The sequence below is a fragment of the Taudactylus pleione genome, unplaced genomic scaffold (genome assembly GCF_031769625.1).
Source record: "Taudactylus pleione unplaced genomic scaffold, aTauple2 ptg000012l, whole genome shotgun sequence".
In the NCBI taxonomy this organism is placed as follows: Eukaryota; Metazoa; Chordata; class Amphibia; order Anura; family Myobatrachidae; genus Taudactylus; species Taudactylus pleione.
This window is the reverse complement of record NW_028284415.1, coordinates 4,847,501-4,862,293: the sequence shown is the minus strand read 5'-3', so window position 1 is coordinate 4,862,293 and position 14,793 is coordinate 4,847,501. Positions and strand designations below refer to the sequence as shown.

General features: G+C 40.1%; 1 long non-coding RNA gene across 1 annotated transcript; it reads left to right on the top strand.

Annotated features, from left to right (window-relative positions):
• LOC148542405 (uncharacterized) lies at positions 1 to 3,951 on the top strand. Its single transcript, XR_015877813.1, has 3 exons — positions 1 to 189; positions 3,282 to 3,368; positions 3,538 to 3,951. It is a non-coding gene; the product is annotated as an uncharacterized LOC148542405 (long non-coding RNA).
• The last annotated feature ends 10,842 nt before the right edge of the window (positions 3,952 to 14,793 follow it).

Genomic DNA, 14,793 nt, shown 5'->3' with positions numbered 1-14,793 from the left:
TCGCATATCCGAGACCCTACGGATTTATTAGATAAATGAAACACCATTACCTGGCATCCGGGGTATGCGTTTTTCACCCTGAACGTCCAGGCGCTGTATACCAACATCCTGCATGAGGCTGGGATTTCGGCGGTCAGAGAAGTATTGGCTAAAGATGAGAATACCTCTGACGATCAACTCTATTTTCTGGTGAATTGTATACATTTTATTTTGACACATAATTATTTTGTTTTTGACTCGACCCACTATTTACAAATTCATGGAATGGCCATGGGCACCAGATTCGCTCCGAGCTTCGCCAACATCTATATGGGCACCTTTGAAGATCTATACATATGGGATGGACCAGTCGGAGCGAGTCTGGTGTTCTATGGCGCTTATATAGACGATTTATTCTTCATTTGGGACAGGGTCCTTCTTTCAGTTACAGAGGATAAAATCATCTCGACACTCTTTACCAAAAAAGTTGACTGTAGCTCTTACCTTCACTATCGGAGTGGACCTCATCGCCCTTGGATTGATAATATTCCAAAGAGTCAAATGGGAAGGGTCAGACGCAATTGCACAAGAAATTAAGATTTTCATCTACATGCTGACAGACTGAAAGATAATTTTTTGACTAAGGGTTACCCTTTAGAATTAGTGGAGAGAGCTATTACTCATGCCGCATTGGCACAGGGGTCCAAGTGCCATGACACTGGCCCCTGTGCCAGTGCTGCATTCGAATCAGTGGACACCACGATTAATAAACCCATAAAAACAATTACCAAACCTATGGAGAATTATACTACTTTATTATTTATCGCTCAATTCAATAATGAATCAAACAGAATAAAATCGATTATTAATAGAAATTATCAAACTTTATTTTGTGATCCAGTACTTTCACTTGACATTGCCCCTAAACCTAGCATCATTTTCAAAAAGAACAGAAATTTAAAAAGTTTTCTAGCCCCAAGTACCTTCAACAGTACCCATAACACAGAGAAAACTAAAACCAAGACTTGGCTCCCGACAAAGCCACAAGGGTGTTTTCCATGTAATCGTACGAGATGTGTTACATGCAAACACATAATTAAAAGTAAACTTATTACATCAGCTAAAACAAACATCGACTTTGAGATTAGTAGTTTTATGAATTGCGAATCTACATATGTGGTGTACGTATTATGTTGTGATTGTCCCACACAATATGTGGGCCGTACAACCAGGACCCTAAAAGAGCGTTTTCGCGAACACAGACTCAATGTCAAAAAGGGCCTGGCAACACAGTGTCCCCATACACTTTTCTGAGTTCCACCAGAATAATCCTGCTTGTTTAAGGGTCATGGGGGTAGAACATAAACATGTTACCACTAGGGCTGGCGATAGATACAAAAGATTGTGAGGCAGAATCAAAGTGGATCTTTAAGCTGCAAATGTCTCCAGATGGCCTTAACGAAGCACTTGAATCTTATGATTAATGTGATGGATGTGGGGTGGTTTGTCACCGCTCGCTATGTACTGTCCGGTCAATTGAGCGGTCATGACCCACCCTCTACCCTCATCCCCATCGATTATCATTCTCTCATCAACTTTTTCTCCCCTAGTTATGTACTTTGACCTCTGCCCATCATTTATCTTTTCCCCTTTGGTCTTCTGTCACTCTAGTGCTTTAGAATCCATTATTTGTTATTCTTTTACTCAGTATGCTTTCTCACTTGTGGTTTAGGTTTATATATATATATATATATATATAATTGAATTATTTATATACCCATCTAGTCCATTATTTATTTATATAATTTTATGAGTATTCATATTAGGTTACTTATTAATAAATTGATATGGTTTTCTGGTTACTTATTAAATCTATTATGATCATGAATTGTGGTGTTTTTTCGATAATATTGGGTTATATTTTTTGCTGGGACATTAGACTGAACAGAATAAGATCTTAACTAATCAATCAAACCTGCTCTAGTGCTATTTAAACTGCATAACGGATAGAAGGGAACATCCTGGCTTGAAAAAGGCTACGGTGGTAGCCGAAATGCGTTGCCGTTCCCTTGAAAAAGAACCACCGGAGATCTCCTTTGGAGATAACACTTAGCCCTCTATCTGACGCCCGGCCGCTGCTTTACACTTGTTGCGGGATTACTCTACCAGACCACCCCGAAGATGCGAGCTGAACTTCACCACAGGGCCGGTATATATGGTCAGAGTACGGATCCCCATATCCACCTTTTATACCGCTGTACTATCAAGGTGGCATCAACTGGCACACCGTGGCTACACCCCACTGCTATCAGCCCCCTCCCGACAATTAACAAGCTCCCTCCTGAGGCGGACACTAACCACTGACCAGTCCCTCCTGAGGTGGACACGAGTAGACACATTGCGGGTGGCCATTGCTGCAACCAGCCCCTCTACAGCGTCCCGGCCCTACACAAGGTACAGTTTCCATCACGGAGTGTCAGTTATTCCACCTGAACTCATCCGCTCACTGACCTGTTATACGGGACATTGAACTCAGTTCTTTAGATTGGGCGTTTTAGGTGCAATACAGCACAACGAGGAATCAATGCTTTACCCTGATTACACCCTGGTATACTAATTAAGATACAAGACTTATGTCACCACAGCATTAAAAATATAGGGACTGTCTTTACCCTATGATTGATATCAGCTATCATTACCATCTACTAATTAACTCTGCCGTGCCATTTCCATCATTCCTAATCGGCTATATTACAGGATAACTGACACACAGTATTTCTTTATCAGGATCTCCGGGGATTCAGCATCACAATTGTTACATTGAGTTTATTTTCCATCTGGATACAATTAATTCATGACTCTGCTATAACCCTAATATCTATTTCACTATTGCTTTGTTTTGTATACAGTATTTGTAATATTTGGTGTTTTGACCTTTGTCCTTGCACTTCATTATTATCATGTTTATGTCAGTTTCTAAATCACTTTCCAATGGGAGTCTGATCAAACTCCATTGTGTTGCTGATTTTTATACATTTATCTTGTTCTGTTTTTTAATCTTCTTAATAACATTCTTTTTATAATCATTTGTATTATGTATGACTAATGTCCCAGGAGAGTTAATAGAGCGCAGTTTTCTTTTTTTATATATATTTTTGCAAGGTTGACAATAACCTTTTTTTTTTATCTTGTGCTGTTTTTTAAGCTTCTTATTAATAAAATATTCTTTTTGTAATCATTTTGTATTATATATGACTAATGTCCCAGCATAGTTAATAGAGCGCAGTTTTCTTTTTTTATAGAGATATGTCAATCAAATCTATACACCGTATGATGGGCCAATCACTCTTACAAGACGGCGCCACCTAGCAACGGCGTCAAGATCACAGGTGAATAAGCTTCCCGGCGAAACGCTCATCCTGTTGCTTCTGTTGCCTCTCTCCTCGCATTGACACACGGAGAGTTTTCTCTCCCTGCATTGACACACGGAGAGCTGATACTCTGGAGCTAAGGAGACAGTCTCTCACACTGATCCTCAGGTATTCTCTTCTATTACAGGCAGCCCTCACACAGCGAATCTGACTTCTGCAATGCCCCACAGTGTTACCAGCAGTCACCTAACACCTGGCATGTGAGTGATTACCTGTATCTTTCTTTAGTTTCTATCAGCACAGCAACCGGCCCCTCTCTCATCTAGTTTCCTTTCGTGGAAAAGATTGGAAAGCAGAAGGTGCCAGGGCATCTGTGTGCTGTACTATTACACACCGCTTATACAACAAACCTGTACATACCCTATAAATATGAATGATATACTATTCTGACATATATATGACATCTGGTTTATTTATGCCATAACCTCTGCTCTGTATTTTTATAAGTGTCTATTATTATAGTACATCTCAAGTTTATAGACTCTGTCTGATTTTCATTTATCCTGATTAGAGGTTTGAGAGACCCCTGTCCAAGTTTGCAATATACGGTACAATGTAACTACTGATCTCTGTTTAGAGTACTAATGATTGTAATGTGATAAAAAAAATTGGATATATCCTTGTACAAGTTTCACAATTCAGACTAGAGGTTTCACAAAGATAGGGTATGAATATATTATTGTGAAGAGCAATTTTGGTCTCTTTCATGTTGTATACAGCGATACCATGGAATTATCACAATAGTGAATTATATCGACTATTATGCTGCTTATAAATACCTGTAGAAAAGATCTTTTGAGAATAAACTATTACGCTTATATTGTTTTCTGTCTCCATAACTACCAGTAACTAGCACGTAATATGTGCTCAAATTACCACGACCATTTCGCCATTGTATTGTGTTAACTATTATCAAGTGATCCCTGATGAGAAATAATCATTATGTTAAGTGTATGTGTGTGTTTTGTTGTCGTTTGGGTGGACTCATTTAAGTGAGCCCATTTGCCCTTTATTTTAGAAATGACAATAAAAGGTATGTTTTAACATATACAATATTTCCTTATACCTATTTCTGATATATTAATCATATATATATATATATATATATATATATATATATAAGAGTGCTCCCCAAAAAATAGGAATTTATTTTTGTTTTTTAGCAATCTGCTAAAAAAATTCTTTTGAGTAGTTCTGTTCTATTCCTGGGAGCACCGCCAGTACAGCATACTCACTGATTGATACTTTTTTCAATCTGTTATTAGCACCTATTTGGCTAAATGCAATTGATTTAATTAATATTTTTCTTTTGTAACAAAATTATTACTTATTTTCAGTCCAGTGCCGGATCATAAAATACAGATTGATGAAACGTCATAAAGAAACTTCCTGGCTGTAAGCCAGCCTGATTTGTGCTATAAGGAGACAACAGTGCAACTCCATGAGCCTTATGGAATAACCTGCGAGATGCATACACGGATCCAATTCTTGTGAATTATGGCAATAATTAAAAAGGCAAACCAATGTTGGCTAACTGATTGGAATTGTGCCCACATCTTGCAGGCTATTTTTACATAAAGCCCCATATGCCTGAGTTCTCAAGAAAAGTTCTCAAGAGGTTTTGTCCTTAAACATGTTGGACTCGGGGCCGTTGCAAGGTGTCAGCACCCTAGGCAAAATTTTAAGCCTACCAGCCCTCTTCCTTCAAATACCTTCACCAGTGACAAGTAAAATAAGGATGTCTGTTTCAGTATTAATGTGTTGGCATCCTCAATGCTGCCCCTTCAGGTCCAGGAGCCCTAGGCAGTTGCCTAAAGCTACCTAATGGTAGTACCGGCCCTGATTGGACCTCATTCAGAGTTGGATATAAACGTAACTTGCAATTTTTCCTCCCCCTGCACTTCTTTTAAGTGTTCATATGAGTCTTTTCTTGATGTGCATCTTTTGCCCTGGTGATCCTGTATAGGCACAGCCAAAGTACGGTAAAGGCGTGTCGATGCAAAATATGTTCCAAGTTGGCTACTTATAAGGCTCAAATGTGTCTGCTTGAAGGCGGAAGACTTGCAGGTATCCCATCCCTGGTGTAAGTTATGAGTATTGATGATGGCCACTGGACACCTCTGATTCACAGAACATGTCTGGCAATTATTAATTAAGCTGCTCTTGCTACTATTTAATAGCAGAATTCAAGGGTACTCAATGCTCGTTTTTTTAAAAAAAGTAAAACCTGATACCTACAGATGTGGCCGTATAAATCTAGCCTCAATACGTCACTCAGCACGGGAACTGGCGCACCGAGAGGGACTTTTTAGCGTGACTGCTGCAAAGCTGTGTAAGAACACATCTGTACTCTGTATGGGAAAAGGATGACTATTTATTAATGTTTATTAGCCTTAAATTTTATATTTGCTTCTTGTCAGATTTTGCTTTCAACATTCTCCATGCGATTTGATAATATTATTATAAACACTTTCTGCCCTGATACTGTAAGGTGTATTATTCTGTACTATGTTTTTGCTCATCTTTTTTTCTGTGAAGCCGCGCCTTCTGTTGTATCCCTGCTCTTGTTTTCTTTTTTTCTGGGGAGGGAGGCACATTTACTACTTATGCAGAGCTGATTGCATCTCACATTTGCGCCTGTCTCTGCATAGGTAGCAAAATGCTATTTTTAATTTTTTTTTTCCCGGATGAATATTACATTTAGTTGTAAATTGTGTCCATCTCTATATAAGGTCTGTTGTGAGTACATGTTATAGGGACATCCTACTACAGATGATGCCTTCTTAAAGAGGTTATATGCTCTCTGAAAATACTTCATTTGTGTATATGACCTCCTTCAATATAACAGTCAAGTGTGGGACCCTCTAAACTTATCCACTCAAAAGTCAATTTGTGGCGATAGCTTAGAATAACTCGCAAGGCCTTCTGTGAATACGCTTTGGCTGGTTTATGTTCGATATGTTATTGTACCAAACCAAATGGTATAGTGACCTCACAGCTACATCATATCAGCAGGAAAAATAAATCTGTATAACCTGGCCATTCACTTGACCAAATTGTTCAGGGATCTGGTTTGTTTGGTGGTCGTGTGTGTGTAAACCAGTGTGGTCACGTCATTGTTTTGTCCTTGGTCTGTCTCCGTAAACGGGGCATAGATGCTCTTTATGATGGGCACATATATTATTTTGCCCAGGGAATGGATCTTTTGTAGATTATATTTTTTAAATAAAAATATGGTCCCTAAAGCTTTAAAATTAAACTTTAAGACATTGAAACTTTGAGCACAAGTTGACTTACAAAATAAAGTTAATAATCTGTCACGACACTGAGGTTTTACAGATTTGGATCGGGACCCTCTGGGTTAGCTTTATTAGTAAAAGAGTGGATAAAGTTTGGAGCCTTGATAATGCTTCTACACATGGACCCAGACTACTGCGTATGGTTATCTAGATAACCTGAGAAGAGACTGAGCACAAGTATTGTCTGTAAATGTACTGAATTGAGTGCCAGTAGCCCAATGATACAGTCTACAGATAAAACTGGTCACAGGACCGTGATACAGCAGAGGCAGGTAGATGATATAATAGTGAAGTGTGTGTGTAGTACTTTCCGAAGCCTGCAGGAGGTGTTGGCACTTGGAGTACTGCATATTACTAGAAGCAGTAGGTAGACAGAGGTCCAGCTGCGTGTAGTATGATACCCACTGGAACAGATGCAAGAGGCACTGATAAATGTAGGTAGCTGGAGGCTGGGTCATATGCAGCACACTCTTGATTATTGGAAACTGAATCAGCAGCTGGGTGCACTTGTGAATGCAGAACAGGGTCGATAGCTGATAGCACTAGTGAATACAGAACACAGTGAATAGCTGAGTGCAAATAAAAGAAGCAGGACTCACTTGGTAAGGAACAGGAGCTGAATACACTTGGTAACCACATGTACAAGGAGATGAATCAGGAGCAGGCAGCACTAGCAATGCAGGTGACTGAAACAGGTGCAGATAATTATAGCACTGCTTGGCGATTTGTAACTGGAACAAACACAGAATGCTGTAAACAATGATGGAAACTTGTATAGAAACAGGTGCAGAATTTTGATGCAATGCTGAAGGCTTGAGCTACTACAAACACAGGCTGCAAGAAGCAGTGGAAGGACTGGAACGATGCAGAGATTCAAAGACACCAGGAGCCACAGTAATAATCTCTGGAAAGATGTTGTACTTGCAAAGGTACTTGTGTACTTTACGGACTCATTGCAGAGAGAACCCAATGAATGTTTTAAATGGTACTTGTGTACGTTACATACACAAGTACCGAAAGTTGTCCCCACCTAAAGAAGAAAGTTGTCCCCTCGCGAGCTTGGTGGTTTGCTACACTCGCCACAAGGTTATATTCCCCCTCTATGCTCACTTGGATGGTAGGGAATGATGCTGGACACTGGTTGATGACATCCACGTCCTCTCCATGAAGGGGATTTAGACATTACCATGATTGATAATAATAATGAGTGTAGGACACTTGGGTTCTCTCTGCAATGAGTCCGTAAAGTACACAAGTACCCTTGCAAAGTCTGACCCCAAATCCGGGTTTAAGTAGGGTGCTCTCGGAGCTGATCGGCTAAATGGAGCATGTGACTATAGTTGCCAGAACCTGGTTAGAGCAGCCAGTCGTAATTGCATCCAAGGTGGCGGCGCCCATGTTCCAGTAGCGCGGGGAATGAGCAGGAAAGAATGCCAACCACACATGCTGATTAGCAAGCATAATTCTCGGAGATGCCTTCTGTGATCAGGAGGGGCATGGATGGCCGTGATGTCACACAATCGGAACAGGTAACGGGCTTAAACTTTTGTATGATTTACATAAAGTTCATCGGAATGGAAGAAATTACAGATAGACTTCTGATCATTAAGACAATTTTACAGAATTCATATAATATTAAGGACACTGTAGGCAGTCTACTCTCAAGTCCAGCGGTTCTTTGTGTGAACATACAAAATATCTATATATTCTTGAAAACCTGTTCCAAACTTTTCAGCTTCCAATGAAGTGTTTACAGTATCCTTGAAAGTAAAGAATAAAGGAGGCCAAACCACACACTACTCTACTTACACTGGGATGCAAAGAATCATTAATATATCATATACTTGATGGTTCATAACTAGAGCTTACTTGTGTTCCCTCCTGAGGTAAGGATGGATGCCAAATAGAATCAAGATGTACAGAGATTATCACAAAGAAATACGTTCTGCTGGGTTAGTTTTAAACCACCTATGTCCAATTAGGATCCAGTTTGAAGGTCAGCAGATACGCTATTATCACACTCAATGTATAGATTATCTCAAATGACCGAGTGGTGGTTATTACATACAGTTCTAATTTATGAGTTATTTCCAATTATTATTTACAATTTTTATATGTCATATGAACTGTAGTTGACCCTGCTATTATAATATATTCTGTACCCATCAGGAGCTATATGAGCATATGAATTCAAACAAGCATAGTCACCACATACTTTATACTATTTCTTATAATAGATATATTTTTATAAATTCATGAGATTAATTGCTAAGGGAGCTCGATTAGATATTTTATAAATGAGCACAAAAAATCCCTATTCTTTTATTGGAAATATATTAAAAGCTAATTTTTAATTATACTAACAAATCATTTACGTACAAAACAGTGCCCCACGAAGGAATCACTGTACTGATGATTGTTTTTTCCAATTATTGTTACTTTTTGAGTTCTAGTTACTCGATTCCAGGGAGCACCTCCAGCATATCAAATTTATCTTATGATAAAATTATGATACAAGATATGATATATATGGTACCTATTGCTGGTTTTACTTTTAGATGTGAAATATAACAGTGGTTATAATTCCTGTGCGGGATATTCTGGTTTCTTTGGGATTCGTTTTAAACCACCTATGTCCAATTAGGTTGCAGTTTAAAGGTCAAACTTAAAAAAATTTATAAAATGTACAACATATTTTACATAAAAATGACAGAATATTCAAAATGTTGTATTCTGTGTTATGTTTTAGTAGTTGGGTGCCACTATGTCAGATATAACTGCATCTTACAATTTGCACAAAAAAAATATAATTTGCAATATCTTGCTTAAGATAGAGAAAAGAACAGCAAAAACTTTGCAGGCAGCTGCACAACAAACCTTCATTGAATATGAAGTATTTTCAGTAAAAACTTACAAATACATTTTGGTAGTTATTTTAAGACCATTTTTGTTTTATGTTAAGTCAAGCAAAGTATGCACAAAGGCCACTAATAAGAAATAACCTGTAGCTTGTCCACTCCTTCACTCTACATATTACCCAGAGTGCTCATAATCACTAGAGGCAGAATTAGGTCCAAGTACAAGCAGTGGATGGACTCAATTCTCCTTACTAGCAAGTAGAGGGAAGTGAGCAAATCTGTAAAATGCATTTGTGTTCCATCTATTGTATTATTATTATTTTATTATTCTAGTATGCAGACAACATTCACTGTCTGAGATCTTTAATGCTATAGAGCAGTGTTTCCAGTCCTCAGGAACCCCTAACAGTACATATTTTTTAGGTCTCCTAGTAGGTGCACAAATATACACTTAGTGTATCCATTATTGACACATTTTAAAAGATCCACAGGTGGGGATAATTATTTCACTTGTGATACTGAGATTTCTAAAACGTCCAACTCTGAGGACTGTAGTTGGGAAAAGCTACTTGAGAAGAAGAACTACACATATAATTCCCTGTGATGGAGTAGGGTATATTTATGCAGTACAAATTGCATTAGAAGATCATCATTTCTACGTGTAGGTGTAGCGTTACCACCTGTCCGGGATTCTTCCAGACAGAAGATTTGGCTGGAGTCCGGAGGGCATTTAATCCCAGTTGTCTGGTGTCCAGAAATCTCAGAAACCTCTACGTGTCCCCCATCCCCCCTGCCAGGCAGGGCTGCCTCAATCTTCTAGTTCATTGCCTTTTGTGACTCTCCCATCAATTCAGAACTTTGCACCTAAGGAAAATGTTGTCCTACCTTTCCAGCCCTACTTGTCAGCAGCAGAATCTTACACAGTACCTGGCTGTGTTACTGCTGTCTCCTTCCACAAGGGGCTGTGGTGTGGTGTGGTGTGATCCGGTCTGTGGTGATGGAGGAGGTCACTGGAGGTGTAGCAATGGAAACACAGGATCTCTTCTGCTCCTGCCCAAGATGAGGGACTATGGGATGCTTCTGGGAAGACTAAGGTAGGCACCTCAAATTACCTACGGGGTCATGTTAACTTGGCTGGATTATTTGAAGTCTGAGTGACATCTGGAGGTAAGTGGAAAGATATCTCCTGGGTTCTGTGTAATTACCTTATTATTTTTTATGTCTAATGTTTAAACGCTTAAATTTAGATTTTTGAAGGTCATCACTCAGATTTGTTTAATTTAAATTCCATTAAACATAATATATTGTGTATATACTGTGACAATGTTTAAATAAAATCTTATATGGAAAAAGGAAAAAAAAGCTGGGAGCTACATAGGGGCATATTCATTAATATGCCTCCTTAAGTGGACCTTTACTTTTGTATCTTTCTGCGAGTTGCAGCGTCCAATACCATATTACCAGAGCAATTACAAATTTTGAAAAAGCAGCTGTCCCCGCGATCCCTAACTGCTAATAGTTTCGCACATCGATAGTTTGCTATTGCGCATGTGATTGCCGCGAAGCAATTGCATTGCGATTACATTTGTACAAAGGGACCATTCGCAAAGTGAGTGACAGGTAGTCATGAGACCTCTCTGCGTGTCAGGAGAGCTGCAGTGTTTGCGGCTGGTCACACTTGACTTACATGCTGCGTGACTGCACGATGTGTGTCGATTGTACCGATGTTTACCCTGTTGCGTGTCATTGGATGGATATGAGAAGGCAGCAGTAGGCGTCCCTATGCTCGGGTAAGCTTTGGAAGAAATAAGCATATTTTCGCAGCTGCGATTGCATTGGCATCTGCTGCTGAATCAGGCCCTGAGCTTACACATTTGCACTGCCAGAGGGTACGCAGTGCAGAGGGAATGGAGAGATCTGATCCCTCTTTGCAGATGGCATTGCTTTGCGCAGGCAAACTTCTTCAAAAACGTGCAGTTTTTGAAATTTGCTGAATAGTAGGTGACCTCGCCGGGCCCCTAATCATGAATGGGCCTATTCCTAAAATAGCATGTGGAAACTACAGTTTATGCATTTGTAATGGGCCTATAAGGGATAATAAATAGGCCCCGTAATTCCCCCACTAGTTTGCATACACTGCAACAGTTACAGGGTCATTTGTGGCTGGTTTCTTCTGATTTGTAGTAGGTCTCTACTAGATCAATGGTGAGTTAAGGCCACAGAGGGCTTTTGGGGTAGCCACTCATCTGGTATATGAAGGTGCATGAGGAGGCTCTGGGCTGATAAAGGACCATGGGGGGCATATAAGGTGCATGTGAAGCAAATGGCATGTAAAGGGACATGTGGGGGCTTGAAATTTGAGGAATTAATTGGTTGTAATCCTACTGTGGTTTTGGTCTTGCCCCCTGTCTGGAAATCTGAAATTAAAAGGTAGCAATCCTGTGTAGGTGTAGTTTACCTTCACTTCCTGTCCGATATTCCATCACGTTCAGTCTGAAATGCAACATGTGACCGCACTCTGTTTAGTACTGACATATTAGGTATGTACATAGATTGCTGCTTTAATTTTTGCTAAATAAGTTTATTATACTACACAGTCTACTTCAGAAATGCTTATTTATTGACGTTTTTATGTGTGTGTATATATATTCCTGTTAGCCCCTCACTAATGTCATCTGCACATGAGGCAAACTAAAAAAAAAAAAAAAAAAGTACTCTGGGGCCATGATGGTTCTGTAATATGTTTTTCAGTGGATACAATAATTGTACAGCTTACATGGCATCCCAGAAAAAGTGGTCACTCGGACCACATGAACAAATAACTGCTTCAACGCATTGCAAATAAATTTATATTCATACAAATAATTTAACAAAGGAGCACTTGTGGTGTAGTATGGTAGTGGATACAAATTAAGTATTTAACCTGGACTTAGCTAATGGGTCAGTAAGCCAGCTTCACATGTAGTTTCCTTTTCCAACTCCACACTGATAGGGCCTTGGTGGGAATCTGACCCAAGACCACAGTGCTGTGAGACGGTAATATTAACCACTATGCTATCCGTCTGTAGTGGTTACATATGTCATCAGGACCACATCATAGCAAAAACAGATATACAAAAATACTTTTGTATATCTATCTGTTTTTGCTATGATGGGGTCCTGATGATGGGGCTGCGGCCTTGAAACTTCGACCTGGAAATATGTTCTTTACTTGCTAAAACCTCTGAGTGCCAGTTTCTTCTGGATTCGTGGACTCACTTGCTGCACTAAATAAATCCCTCTGGTGAGGGTTCTTGTATTATAAGCCTCTGAGTGCCGCCTATATTTGTGGATTATATGAACTAGGGGTATTTTCCCCATGAGGAGGGCACCAGAGCAAGGTGGGCGTTCAGCCCAGTGCTCACAGAGTGCCAGAGGCACGCTTGCATTGTGTGTATGTGTGTGTGTGTGTGTGTGTGTGTGTATATATATATATTATATATATGCAACAGGTCCGTCTTGAAACAGACTTCAGATGGCAGTTCAGGTCTTAAGCAGTTATAAAAACTTTTTGCCAGTGTTTCAGAGCTCGCTGGTTCTTTTGTCACCGTATAGATATATAATTTTATTTCTTTGAGAGAGAACTATTACACATACATACTGTACATACATTCATATATTGATTGTCCTACATCAATATAATTAGGAGATGTTGCACCATTTATCTGATGAGCAACTGAAAATGAGATCGGCTTCACAAGGTAAGGAAAATATGGCAAAGATGGGGCAGGATTGATGTGGTTGAATGTAGGAGGGTAGCTATGCCCTCCATGGTGTTAGCCACGGCACAGACCACATACCCACATCCCTGGTCACACCTCCATATTAGCAGTCACACCCCCGCCATGCTGTTCACACTCCCTGCGGCTGCACACAATAGGCCTTTCATAAATTTCAGCTCCAGGCCTATCAGGGGCTTAATTTGGCACTGCCCATGCCATTATGCAAATACAACTCATGTGCTTTGTTGACACATTATTGGGTGATCCATGGACTGACTGTTTTCATATCTTGTTGTCTCATAAGCATAAAATAGCAGAAACTAGGATTTGTTAGAGCAGTGTTCTACCAGTCCTTCAGTGGTTTGTATTTCCTACAGCAACCATGCCTCCTTTTGTGTTATTTTTTATTTTCATTTTATTTTTAATGTGATTTGGAAGAACTACATGCAATCCTCTATATACTCCTCCTGTGATAAATACAGTGAGTTATGCATTGTGAAATCTTTAAGCATTACTTTTCTACGAAGCGGTCAGTTGACTGACCAGTCAGTCAGTACCGCTTTTCTGATTACAACTCTTGGTCAAGTCATGGAGTAGATGCCTAGTATCGTGCAAGACTCCCTCTAGCCCGGCGACATGCAGCAACTCAACATGACATAAATTCCACAAGTTGACGGAAGACCTCTGGAGAGATGTTGACCCATGCTGTTGGGATAGCTTCCCACAACTCACAGATATTTGTAGGTGCAGGTTCTTGGGTGCGAATGGACCTCTCCACCACGCCATAAATGCTGGATTAGGTTCATGTCGGGTGAACATGGTGGCCACACCATTCATCGTAACTCTCCAGAATGCTTCTCAAAACAGTTCTGGACAACTTGGGACAGATGACACAGTGCATTATCCAGCTGAAATGTTCCATCGTTGTAGGGGTATATGAAGGTCTGCAAATGGTCATCAAGCAATGCAACATAGTGGTTATCGATCAATGACATGTTCAGGTGGACCAGCAGACCCAACCCATGCCTCGTGAACACACCCCACACCATTATGGAACCACCACCATCCTGCACGGAGCCTTTTTGACAACCGGGGTCCGTGGCCTCATGTGGTCTGTTCCACAGCTGAACTGTACCATCAGCCCTAAATAACTGGAACAGTGACTCATCGGACCACTACATATGTTGCCAGTCCTCCAGGGTCCAATTAGCAACATCACAAGCCCAGGCGATACACTGTGTCATAGTATTAACGGGCACTCTAGTGGTTGTTCTGCCCCCATATCCCATGGAAGCTAAAGAACACTGCACACACCTGCAGGATATACGTCTGGTACCTCCTGCTTTGAATGTGATGTTAGCCAATGTCGCTTGTCTGTTACCACGGACATATATGGCTTTATGCCGCTGGTCACAAACATGAGGCACCTGTGATAAGCCACTGCTCTGTCCACTGTGGGTGGTAA